We start from the raw sequence: 14,071 nt of genomic DNA on the forward strand, positions 1-14,071 counted from the left end.
CCCACTGACCTGGTAGGACGGCCTGAGCTAAGGGCGGCGAGGACTGGTAGAGAAGCAACGAGATGGCGGCAGGGATGGCGATCATGCGTTGATGGAACTTCAAGCAAATGGCTCCTCCGAATTCACAGGAGCCATCTATTTTGGGTTTTTTTTTAACTTTCCAAGGCATTGTGTAAGCAATGCATCTATTATAATGTCACTTAAGCGATGCTTTGTTGTTTACAAGTGTTGCTTCAGGCATCCTTTATCTGATGCGTAGTAAGGTGTTGCTTATGCAACCATGAGTGCGACGGGGTTAGCGCGACACAACATTCTCACCTTCAGAATGCATCGTTTATGCAAGATTTGTCATCATTTAAATGACGTGTTTGCAAAAACCTGTCATTTTGGGCCCATCTTGCTAAGGCAGGGGGTTTGTTGTAGTGAGAGGACCATAGGAGGCAATGATGTGTAGTAAGGCTAGGCGCACGGGAAAGTAAAGCAGCTTGGTCACAAGGCGAGCCCTCCCTAGGTTAATCAAGGCACAAGAAAAAGCATAGCATGCATGAGCACTAGCCAAATGAGCCCTAGTCAAGTAATCAAGGCACAAGTAAAAGCATAGCGAGCATGAGAGATGTAAGAGCTATATGCATAGACCATAAGATCTCTATGCAAAGAGATATAGAGCTCTATACTAATAGATATATAGATAAGAGATTTTTGCATAAGATCTCAATACTAAGAGCTCATATGCTCAAGTACTCTCTATACTTAGAGCTCATATGCTCAAGTACTCTCTACATAAAGCTCATATGCTCTTATGTATAATATTTTTATTAAGTATGTATAAGAGCTCTACACATCGAGCTCTAATAGGAGATCTGTACATATTGGTTTCTATATAATGCTCTTATGTTTTTATGCATAAGAGCCTGCTCTATACATAAGAGAAATACGCATAAGCTCCAAGATCTTATGATTTTATGCACAAAGAAGAATAAGAGCTCTTAGCTCCTATACATGAGAGAATAGAAATATATATACTAAAGATCTCCATACATAGATCTCTTAGTATGAAGCTCCAAGCTCTTATTCACTTATACATATAGCTCATTTGATCATAAGCTTGGTATAATACACTTATGTTTTTATGCATAAGAGCATAAGCGCTATATAAATAAGAGAAATATGCATAAGCTCCAAGATCTTATGCTTTTATGCATAGAGCATTAAGAGCTCTTAGCTCTTATACATGAGAGAATAGAATTATATATACTAAAGATCTGCATACATAGATTTCTTAGTATAAAGATCTAAACTCTTATTCACTTATACATACAACTCATTTGATCATAAGCTCTATATATGGCATAGAGATCTTATAAATAATAAAGGTCCAAGCTCTTATTCACTTATACATAGAGCTTATTCATAAGCTTTATATTGCATAATGTATCAAGCCTAATGCATAAAAACCATTATGCATTAAACCAATGCATAAAAGCTTTAAGGATTTATGCTCAAGTCTAAAGCTTTATGCATAAGGATTTAACCAAAAGCAAAGAATCAAAGATACTAAAGAAGATAATAATATGAAAGGCTTACCTTTTGATTGGTCGTTGGAATGAAGCTAACTATAAGAAACCCTAAGACCTAAACCTCCAAAAAATCAAACATAATAAAGTTAATTTAAAAAACATTTAATAAGTTTACCTAGTAAAAGAGGAGATTTAAAACAAATAGTTATAATCTCAAGTTTTAGAGATAGAGAAGTGAGAATACAAAGAATAATATAAGAATAAAAAATATAGAGGTAAGTATAATAATCTCCTTCCAATCTTACATATGCATATAAATGAATGAAAATAAAGAAAGGAGAGGAACAGAGAGGAGAAAACCTTACCTTGAGGATGAGTTCATGATTTTCTTGCTTGAGGTGGGGAAGAACACAAAGGGAAGAGAGAGAATGAGATTGTTACTCGAGGTAGAGGAGATGAAAGCACTTAAAGGGAAGAGTTCTTGCTTGAGGTAGGGGAGTGGAAGCAACTGATATATGTCTTTTCATTGCAAATTTTGCGAAGGGAGGAAAAGTTCTAAGATTGGCAAGACAAAAGCATAGGTCACATGTGGCATGTGAGAATCCTAAATTTTTTATTTTAGTATGTGGTTATACATCTGTGCGTGTATAGCCACATGTATACTCATGCCCATAGACACATATTAAGATTAGAGAAGGTATAAATATCCAAGCCTGAATAATCCCCTAAATTCAATAGATATTCTAAATCTAGTCTATAATGAGATCATGACATGACGTGCACACAATTACTCCACCGATGGAATGATGAGGATCCTCATGGATTCACCAGCATGGCAACACTTAGAAGACAAGTGGTTGCAATTCAAGGAGGAGACACGTCACTTATGGCTTAGATTGGGGATGGATGGATTCAATCCATTTTGTCTCAAATCAATAGTATGGACCACATGGCTAGTGGTAGTAGTAAACTACAATATCCCTTCATGGAATTCCATATAGAAGGGTCATGTGATGCTAGATCTTCTCATGCCCAAAAAGCACAAAGTCAATAACATGGATGTGTATCTTAATCTGTTAATTAAGAAGCTTGAGATATTATGGTGTGGCATCCAAGTGCATGATGTGTCCTGGTCGCTTTCACAATGTAGTGGAGAGATGAACAAAATTTAAATGTGGATAATGCATGACTTTCTAGGATATGGAGAGTGCTTTAGTATGCATTCTAACCTTAATAATTTACTTAGAGTTTTACATTAGTGTATGATGTGTCAAATATAAATTATATACTCTAAACACAACATATTTGTCTCTTGCAAGCAAATTAGTTTTTGGCTTTGATGTATGATGTATCAAATATAAATTGTATACTCTAAACACCACATATTTGTCTCTTGAAAACAATTAGGACACAACTTTGGCCATAGTTCTTGTCCAATTTGTGGACCATCACTTGTTACATCATGGCTAGATCATCTCAAGAACGTCCTGTATGGGAATCATTTACTGATTTTCTCCATATGATCATGAGAAGTTTGTTCCATCTAAAAATGGAGTTCCCCCACATAGTCTAATATTAGGTGATTGGTAAGTGGTGTGGAGAGGATCAACCTAAACGCCACCCCCATATTTAATCTCCTTTTGACGTTCAGATTTGGCAAATATAAAATTCATTCATTTTCTAGATCAAATACACATTCTAAAAAGTGTGGCATCAAACATTTAGGATCACTCATTTGGCAAGAGAGATTCTCTTCTTGTTTGGGAGGATTGAGATTTATTGATCATCTCCTAACCAGTTGGCCAAGCATTCAAGAAAATGAAAAAGGTGGCGTCACCTCTATGACACCTTGGATCTTGACAAAGAAGGAGCATGAGAGAGGAAAGGATCAAATTGCATCCATTCAAGAAAACCAAAAGGTGTCCTCACCTATGGCACCTTGGATCGTGACAAAGAAGGAGCATAAGAGAGTGAAGGATCAAGTTTCATCCATTCACACATATACATATGTCATGTGTTCTTTAAAAGGGAAATTTCCAAAAACTGTAAGATTCCTCCCCCAACCCCTCAAAATGTCCAGTTTCTCCCCTTGTAATCAATCCCCTTTTCAGAATAATAACAGATCTTGTTTCTATCTGTTTTGGCCTAGAGAGAGAAAATATTTTAGAGAGAGATAATTCAGTTTTTAGATATCTTTGGATGGCAAAATATCCCTTCCTATTAAAATGATTTCCCTTGAAACATAAATTCAAAAAGAAATTTCCAGTTTGCAATTGGAATAAATCGAAAATAGGTAAAAAGGACCTTAGGGTCCAGATTTTCTGAACATTTTGAATTAAGGTTCCTATGGACCAATAGGATTAATCCAAATGTAGGGAGGAGATAAATTGAAGAATAAAATAAAATCCCCCAAAATTGAGTAAATGCTCACATAAGATGAAGACTTGACTAAGGACAAGGTTTATTAGTTAAAAAAGAAGAGATATTTAGAGGAAATGATACATTTTTGACACCTCAGTGTGGGGAATTCCCCTCATGAAGGAGGCACCTATTTCACATGTGTGGATGAGTTTTAAACTCACAAATAATGAGATATTTTTATCTCTCCTCTCTCCTGTTTCAACTAGATTCAAAAAGTAAGCTAAATTGACCTAAAAATGGTCGAAAAGTGACCAAACTGATCTGGAAAATTCTAGAATCAGTTTGCTTGGTTAGAGGCTCCCTTTTTCCTATAAATCGAAGCCTCCCCCTTTGTAAAAGGTTAATAATGTTTATGCACTGCTACTCTACTCCTCCCCAGAGTTAAATACATTGAATTCACTCGATAATTCAATTATTTTTTACTAAATCCTCTCCAAAAGAACTAGTGGCCACTCTTGCTGCAAACAAGAGTAGAACCCTCAATCCCTCAAGCCAAAGGAAAGCTTACAAACTCCATGTAAGCTTAATTCTTACTTATTGTGAATTTTAAATCTATGGTTTTCTTAAATTTTATGCTTTGAAAATGTTTGAATTAAAATCTGATGCTATGCCTTGATGGAAAGGCCACCCCCTCCTCTTCTTTACAATTCAGCCCTTCTTAATCTTGGAAAGTTTAATTAAATGATTGAATAAACTCTTTTCATTGTTTAATCTCTGATTTTTAGAAAATAGAGTAGATTAGAGATATTAGAATTCAAATTGGATTAATTCAAGTCATAAATTGAATGTTAAAATTGAGAAATGGTCAGCTATACAAAGGAGGTTATGGTAAAATCTTCTTAAATTTTGTGGAACTGAAGTTTATCATATATCATTAGAATATTCTAAAAGAGTAATTCCTTCCATTTGTGCATTCTAAAAGATTTATTTCAAAAGTGTCATTCTCATCAATTTTGATTTTATGCATAGAAAGATGCATAAAGGAATTTATTTTTAATTCAAAAGTGTCATTCTCATTAATTTTGATTTTATACATAGAAATATTCATAAAAGAATTTATTTTTATGTCAAAAGTTTTATTCTCATTAATTTTGATTTTATGCATAGAAAGATGAATAAAGAAATTTATTTTTATTTCAAAAGTTTCATTCTCATTAATTTTGATTTTATGCATAGAAAGATGCATAAAGGAATTTATTTTTAATTAGAGTCATTCTTAAAAGAGCTATATAAATAAGAGAAATATGCATAAGCTCCAAGATCTTATGCTTTTATGCATAGAGCATAAGAGCTCTTAGCACGTATACATGAGAGAATAGAATTATTTATACTAAAGATCTACATACATAGATTTCTTAGTATAAAGATCCAAACTCTTGTTCACTCATACATACAACTCATTTGATCATAAGCTCTATATATGGCATAGAGATCTTATGAATTATAAAGGTCCAAGCTCTTATTCACTTATACATAGAGCTTATTCATAAGCTTGATATTGCATAATGTATGAAGCCTAATGCATAAAAACCATTATGCATTAAATCAATGCATAAAAGCTTTTAAGATTTATGCTCAAGCCTAAAGCTTTATGCTTAAGGCTTCAACCAAAAGCAAAGAATCAAAGAGACTAAAGAAGATAATAATATGAAAGGCTTACCTCTTGATTGGTTGTTGGAATGAAGCTAACTATAAGAGACCCTAAAACCTAAACCTCCAAAAAATCAAACATAATAAAGTTAATTTAAAAAACATTTAATAAGTTTACCTAGTAAAAGAGGAGATTTAAAACAAATAGTTATAATGTCAAGTTTTAGAGATAGAGAAGTGAGAATAGGAAGAATAATATAAGAATAAGAAAGACAGAGGTAAGTATAATAATCTCCTTCCAATCTTACATATGCATATAAATGAATGAAAATAAAGAAAGGAGAGGAACAGAGAGGAGAAAACCTTACCTTAAGGATGAGTTCATGATTTTCTTGCTTGAGGTAGGGAAGAACACAAACGGAAGAGAGAGAATGAGATTGTTACTCGAGGTAGAGGAGATGAAAGCACTTAAAGGGAAGAGTTCTTGCTTGAGGTAGGGGAGTGGAAGCAACTGATATATGTCTTTTCATTGCAAATTTTGTGAAGGGAGGAAAAGTTCTAAGATTGGCAAGACAAAAGCATAGGTCACATGTGGCATGTGAGAATCCTAAATTTTTTATTTCAGTATGTGGTTATACATCTGTGCATTATAGCCACATGTATACTCATGCCCATAGACACATATTAAGATTAGAGAAGGTATAAATATCCAAGCCTGAATGATCCTCTATTTTTGGGAGAGCCATGTCTAATTTCTTATAGTTTTGTAGGTATCCATGAGAAATGATACTTCACCTTCATCATCTGTCAAGGATGATGTTTTTCCCATGAGGAGTCATCATGAGTGGTTTTGTCACAAGATTCCATCTCTATGTGAGATGAAAGGGATAAATTGTGTGTTTATAGTAATGGGCATGTGTGTTTATAGTAATGGACATGCGAGAAGAATTCTTTGGTGAGTATATATGTTAATTTCTCTCCCTTGCACGCATTTAATTGAAGTGTTTATATGTTTTTTCGTTTATTTAGGATGAGTATTAGGAGGAGACAGATTGTAGTATGAGGGATTTAGTGCATCATTACTCTATAACAAGAAGATGATTGTGTAAAGCATTGAGATGTCTCTAGGAGAGAATTGATGTGAATAGCTACTAAACTTGCCAACCATGTACGATTGGAGCAAGCTTAGCGTTACAAGCATCTTTCAATGTGTGCTTATGTTTTGTTGTTTACTTCGTTTGTATGTTTATTTCCTAATCTCTTCAATTAATCTATGTACTTTCTAATCTCATAAATTAAGCTATGTTATCGTATGTGTATATAGAGTTATGAAAAGATGCTTCCTTGGAACAACAAGTTGTTAGATATGAGGGCACATGCTAGAAGAGTGGTAATGACACTTGGCATGGATAATGAACGCATACATGCATTTGTCAATAATTGTGTACTATTTAGGGGCATTCACAAAGATGCAACCCAATGTGTCAATGATTGTGTACTATTTAGGAGCATTCACAAAGATGCTAACCAACGTCCAAGCGTGGTGAGTCTTGTCTACTGAAGTGATTTTCAAGGTACGGTGGAACCTCATTGAAAGGCAGTAAGAAATTTTCCTATTATCCCTATATTCAACAGATATTCTAAATCAAGTCTATAATGAGATCATGACATTTAGGGCTCAAAAATCCTCAGATGCATTAATGGAGAATATTTGGTGGTAATCATAAAAGATCAAAGAAAGAAAGTGGCAAGGGATTGTAACACTCATTCGTAGATGCAATAATGGATTAAAGAAAGACCTTAGCAAGGGAAAAAACACCCATTTTTAGAAATAATGTCAACTTAGATCTTTTTTACGTTTTATACCTACCCTTCTAAATTCATGATTATGAATGATCAATGCTCGGCCATTATTGGAAGTTATATTGGGGAGTTTAGAGGCCTTAGTAGTAGTGTGCACAATAGACTACTACACTTACAAAGTTTAGGGCACCAAGAGCCTCAAATAAGCTAATGGAGCCTATTTGGGAGCAACCATCGAATATCAAAGAAAGAAATACCTTAGCAAGGGGGATAGAAGTTGTGTTCTAAGTTACAAGATTTAACAATTTATGCTTGTGACTTGCAGTATTGCAAATGCTTGACCCTCCTCTACATTGAGATTTTTTATTTCACATATTTATTTCAACATTTAGTGGTTTATTATTTATAAGAGCTCTATGTAACAAGCTCATTCCTAGTATGGGTGGGAGGGTGGCAAGCCTTTGTAGGCCATGCATATTCCATTACATAAGCCTTTGTAGGCCATGCATATTCCATTACATAATCCTCATAATGAAGAAGTGGTTTTGACTCTCGACTTGAGAAAGCACTTGGTCGATGTACGGACTTGCCTCCCATAATGCTAGAGGAGGGGGTAATCCTTGGAGCAAAGTCTAATGAAGCATGTTAACACTCTGCAGAGTCTCTATATATGTGTGCAATGCATGGGTGCCTTGCAAGGCATCATGGCATATATCCTATTGTGCATTGTGCAAGGCCTCATAAGTTCTAATGTGTCATGTGCATCTATACGAAGTGCATCCTTCATATTTTCCATCCCAGGTAAGGAGGACTCAACAAAGTCATTATGCCTTGATTCAACATCTTTCTGCGAGGATGACTCTACAAACTCATCACTTTGACCAAATGCATCATCACTCTTTACATTGTCTTTGGGAAGCATCATCTCCGAATCATCTTATGCCTTAACATTTCCACCTAGAGGGAGGCCAAGAGAGATGACCCACCAAGATGGAGCATTAGGTTGTCACTTAAGGAGTGCATTTTTTCCGCCTCCTACGACCCCTTACCCTAAAGTAATCCCATGCAAAGTGGCCCATCTAGGGGTAGATCCGACACTGGTTGTTGTCACGTCTACCTCATGTCTCTGTACATTGTTTTGAGGGACTACAGGTCCCAGAAGTAGCATAAAAACCACAAAGGACACCCCTTCTCTCTATAAAAAGTCCTTAAGATTTTGTAAACCGGCCTCTAAGACCAATGATGTACTCATGCCGAGAAATGGCCAAAGTAGCTTGTCACCCCTACCTGTGATTTGCCATGTCGGCATCAAGGCGGGGTTAGTGCCAAAGTAGCACATTTATATCTTGGGTCAAAGAAACCCTAGCACATAGAGGGAGTTAGGAAGAGTGAAAGCTTATTTGTATGACTCGCATCATCCAACCACCTTGAAGTAGCCCAAAGATTTGGCACCAAGGGGGGGTGCTGAGAATTGTGGTGCCAAAGTGCACTAGACAAGAGGTATGGAGTGAGAAATGCCATATGGCAAGTAGACATTTATCCCATATGCAAGGCAAGTCCCATGAGATTTGTACCTCCACCCTATAAAAGGGGTAATTTTTCAAGCAATGAATCATCTCATGCACTTTGCACATCTCAAGTCTCTCTATAAGTCCAAGCTAATCTATCTTGGAACCTAATTGATTTGAGTCTATCGCACATACACATCATCATGTGTATAATTAGACACCATCCACCTTAGGTCATTTTAATAATGTGTAATTAGTAGGTGATTAGTGTGGAATTAGCATCATTGCCATAGAGAGCTTGGGTCTCCCAAAATCTCAACATCACTGTCATGAGCCATCACTGTACCCTTGTGAATAGCATCAGGCGTAGCAAACGTGGAAAAAGTAGAAATGGTGGACACCTGTAGGACTAGTGTAGGCTACCCCAACGGCCTTTGGAAATGGCCAATAAGCATGAGGGAGATCTATAAATGTGAGTGTAAAAGGTAATGGTTCTGGTCTTCTTTGTGACAGGGTCAAAGTAGTTGGTGTAGCATAATGGTTCTTGTCTTCTGTGATAGGGTCAAAGTTTCTCGTGTAGGCTAGGAAGAAAATCTTCCTTAGGCCCAAACGAAAAGGAGTTTCCTTGAAAAATGTTTAGGCTACCTTTGTTGTTGCATCAAAGTCTACTTGTTTTGCAAGAATCCCCTCCCAAGTAGCCTTACATCTAGGAAGAATACTTGGAACAATCCCCTCCCAAGTAGCCTAACATCTTTAAAATGGAGTGCAAAGATGGAGGGCAAGATCGCTACTACCCAATTAAGGGCCTAGATATACGATCGGTGATCAAGGATTTTTCCAATGAAAATCGTCTTGGATTATTTTTCCAATGAAAATCGTCTTAGAGTCTTGAATATTTCTGGTGAAGAGGATGTTTCGCATGGTCAGAGGGGATTAATTAGCATGATGCTAATAAAAAAAGAGGACGACTTGAACGCTATTTAAGAGTAATCCGTTATCGAAACAAAAAATCAGAAGAGGCATCCAAGCCAAGCACGGGAGGGGCAAGGAGCGGAGAACGGGAGGCAACAAGGAAGATGGAGAGGAGTATGGCTAGTAGGATGGTGGAGGAAAAGGCAATATTAAAGAGGTGTGAGGTGGACGAAGAGCATAGGGGCAGACATGCAAAGGGGATGGTAGTGAACGGCAAGGTTAGAAGAGAAGACGTGAAGCACGCAGAACAGGGAGCTTCACGACGCTGTATCCTAGACTTGAGCTGTTGCACCCATATGGATACCAAACAGTCGAGGACAAGTGTAATCTTACCAAGATAATATTTTTAATTAGCAAGCTAGATAAGATAATCAAATTTTAAACACAATTGGCAAGATTCATAGTTTGTGAGCCCATGTATTTTTTTGCCAATCACGTAAGAAAACAATGTCATTAATCAAAAGGGATTCATGCTAAGCATAGTTCATTCATGAGAGTGTGTGTATAAATTGGCGGCGTGTAATTATATTCTAATAATGTAAAAAACAAGTTTTAAAACTTGGTTACACAATTGGCCAGATTCATATTTTGTAAGCCCATCTAATATTTTTGGCAATCACATAAGAAAACAATGTTGTTATTCACAGAGACTATGTGTATAAGTTGGTGGGGAATAGTTATATTCTAAACAACGTGATGATGGCATATTTTGTGAGGCCATGTGGTTTTTTTTTTGGGCCAATCATGTAAGACAAGAAAACAGTGTCAAAAGAAATATTCACGAGTGTGTGCACTTGTGGCAGTCTAAGAAAGGGTTTTGCCGACGCTGGCGATGAGGCTTTCCACCTCATCCTTATCGATGCCGAAGGCTGTCTCTAGCACCTCCTCCGGGAGGGGTGGGTAGGCGTCGAAGAGAGCGGCGGCGAGCTGCGAGGTGCCCGGGTTCTGGCTATTGAGGGCGGAGATGGCGAGGGCGGAGTGGTCCTTGTCGGGGTTGAGCTGGAAATGCACAAGGCCGCGAGGGAAGACAAAGAGATCGCCGGGGGAGAGGGTCTGCTGAAAGAGGGTATTGTTGGGCGTGGCGGTGACGAAGCCCACCTTGAGCGTGCCCTTGGCCAGGAAGAGCACCTCGGTGGCGCGGGGATGAACGTGGGGCGGGTTTAATCCCTTGGGGTCGAAGTCGATGCGGGCGATGGACAGGCCCTGCGTGTTGAGAGCAAAGAAGTTGGCTGCGCTGGCCAGGTTGACGGACACGCCCAGCCCTTTGATAGGTTTGGCGGGATACTCAAGCATCGTGAACTTGAAGTCGGCGTCCTGCACCTCATTGGCTGGCTTGCAGGTGAACCCGTTAAGGGTGATCATGCTGGTGTTATCCGCCACACAGAAGTCCTGCAGAGGGTCTCCATCGGCGGCCCTCACTTGTTGTATGAGCGGAGACATGAGCATGACTAGTGCCAGTAGAAGCAAGCTGCTGGCTGCTGCTGCTGCCATATTGGTTTGCGGATGGAGGGAATGCGATGATGAGGAGGGAAAGCTGTGAGCGCCCTGGGATATAATTGGAGATGATCAGAATAGATCCTCATGCGCCAGACGTGGTATTTATATGCTGCAGCGGGAAAGAACAAGTCTAATTATCCGCTCGCTCGCTCTCGAAGGAACCAGTCCTATCCGCTCCAAGAAAGAGTCGCCGCTTCGACAGACCCAGTCCCCGTTCGATCCCCGCTGTCGGAATTGAGGTAGGACGTCACCGCTGATTGACGTAGTCTCCAATTGCCGCCCATGTCAAACCGATGTTGACATCCGCATTCCAGAACCTTGTGGTTTATGTTGTATCCTTCGCATTGATGATCGCTGGTTTATGTCACGCCGGCCATAGGTGCCACGCAGTTGAAGGAGACAACATAATTTGTTCGTTGAAAGAGAGAGAGAGAGAGGGGAGAGAGAGGGACGAGAGTGTGTGAGGGAGACAGAGAAGTGGTAGTACCACCAACTTCCTAAACTATGTACATAAGTATTTAAGATGAGATTAGATTTTCTTATGCTCAGCTTCCCAAGGATTCACGTTCTCTCTTGGAAGGGCAAGTAAACCTTCAAAGTTTTGGCTCACTGCTGCTAAGCTAATGCTGTAGAGATGGGACCACAAGGGTATGGATTCTAGCTTGCTTTTCTTTTCTAGGATGAATCTTTTTTTATTGGGTTTGTGTAGAGAGAGAGAGAGAGAGAGAGAGCAGATGTGATAATAGTTGATACATACCACACTTCCTTTCTGTTTTTATTTGTGCAAGCCCTCACACATGTAGAGAAAGAAGGCATATTTTTCTTTGGATATTTCGGAGTTTTGTAAGTGTCCACTACTGTGTGAACAACCTCTTCATAAGAGGACATAACATGGGGCCGTGGTGCCTATATAAGCCATTGTACATGGTGGAAGTATTATGATAATACAATTATTGCTGTGCTATGTAAGCTTTCTCTATTGTTGGTTATCACATCCTCATTGTACATGGTGGAAGTATTATCATAATACAATTTAAATTATACTATGTAAGCTTTCTCGATTGTTGGCTATCACATCCTCATTGTACATGGTGGAAGTATTATCATAATACAATTCAAATTATACAATTATTGTTGTGCTATGTAAGCTTTCTCTATTGTTGGCTATCACATCCTTCTCTCTCTCTCTCTCTCTCTCTCTCTCAGCACCATTTCCATGGCTTGAACCTCCATCTCCATCTCTCTTTGCACAAGTTCTGGTCCTACACTTGCATTATGAACATCTTCCACCCACCATAACATGAGCTCTTATCATGTGGATACTAATACAATATCAAAGCCCTGATCCATAATACTCCCATTAATCAACTTTCATTAGTAAAAATCCTTCTTCTCATCTTTACCTAAGCACACTCTATCAATGTTTTGCTTTGTTCTCCCTCTACGGAGCATCACTTTTTGAGATTTTTAGTGTGTTTTGAAGATAACACATAGCTACCTCATCACCTAAAGGGGCTTATCTCAACTTAAAGAAAAGGCGGGGAAAAATATATCTCAAACCAATTAAAAAAACATATATATTAGGGGTGACATGGAAAATTGATCAATTAATTTTAGGGCCTTCTAACTAGTGGTACAAACAAACCACGTCTTAAGCTTCACTACAACATGTCGAGGGAACAACAACGTTTTCTAGCAGCGCTTTTTTTGTGAGGATGTCAGGGATTACGCTAGCTGCTTCAGCAAACAAAATCTCGCTGCTTAGCAACGCTTCTAGCAGCGAAATTTCGCTGCTACTACTGAGCAGCACTGTTAGTAGAGCGAAAATCTGCTGCTATACTATAATTTGCCGTTAGAGGTAGATATATATATATATATAGAGGGAGAGGGAGAGAGAGAGAGACGAGCATGTGTGAGAGAGAAAGGGGGAGACAAAGACGTGGTAGGACAACTAACTTCCTAAACTATGTACATAAGTATTTAAGATGAGATTAGATTTTCTTATACTCTGCTTCCCAAGGAATTAAATTCTCTCTTGGAAGGACAAGTTCTATTGAGTTTTGTAAGTGTCCACTAGTATGTGAACAACCTCTTCATCTCATAAGAGAGCATAACATGGGGCCATGGTGCATATATAAAGCATTGTACATGGTGGAAGTATTATCAAAACACAATTGAAATTATACAATGATTGTTATGCTATGTAAGCTTTCTCTATTGTTGGCTATCACATCCTTCTCTCTCTCTCTCTCTCTCTCTCTCTCTCTCAGCACCATCTCTCTCTCTCTCTCTCTCTCTCAGCACCATCTCCATGGCTTGAACCTCCATCTCCATCTCTCTTTCCCCAAGTTTTGCTCCTACACTCGCATCATGAACATTCTCCACCCACCATAACATAGCTTTAATCATGTGGACACTAATATGATATCAAAGCCTTGATCCATAATACTCCCATTAATCAATTTTCATTAGTAAAAATCCTTCTTTTCCTCTTTGCCTAAGTATACTCTATCAATGTTTTGCTTTGTTCTCCCTCTACAAAGCATCACTCTTTGAGATTTTTAGTGTATTTTGAAGATAACACATAGCTACCTCATCACCTCAAGGGGCTTATCCCAACTCAAAGCAGAGGCAGGGGAAAATGCATCACAAACTGGTGCAAAAACACAGTTATTAGGGGTGACATGTAAAATTGATCAATTAATTTTAGGGCCTTCTAAAACTAGTGGTTTTCGATTCCAAATCATTGATTGGTGAGTTGCT

The 14,071-nt window shown here is 38.2% G+C and overlaps 1 pseudogene; it reads right to left on the reverse strand.

The window, feature by feature from the left end:
* Positions 1 to 10,615: 10,615 nt before the first annotated feature.
* On the reverse strand, positions 10,616 to 11,302 carry LOC147626424 (germin-like protein 8-2 pseudogene; annotated as a pseudogene).
* Positions 11,303 to 14,071: the final 2,769 nt, after the last annotated feature.

The sequence above is a fragment of the Cibotium barometz genome, chromosome 22 (genome assembly GCF_041138505.1).
Source record: "Cibotium barometz isolate CiBa-2024 chromosome 22, ASM4113850v1, whole genome shotgun sequence".
Classification (NCBI taxonomy): Eukaryota; Viridiplantae; Streptophyta; class Polypodiopsida; order Cyatheales; family Cibotiaceae; genus Cibotium; species Cibotium barometz.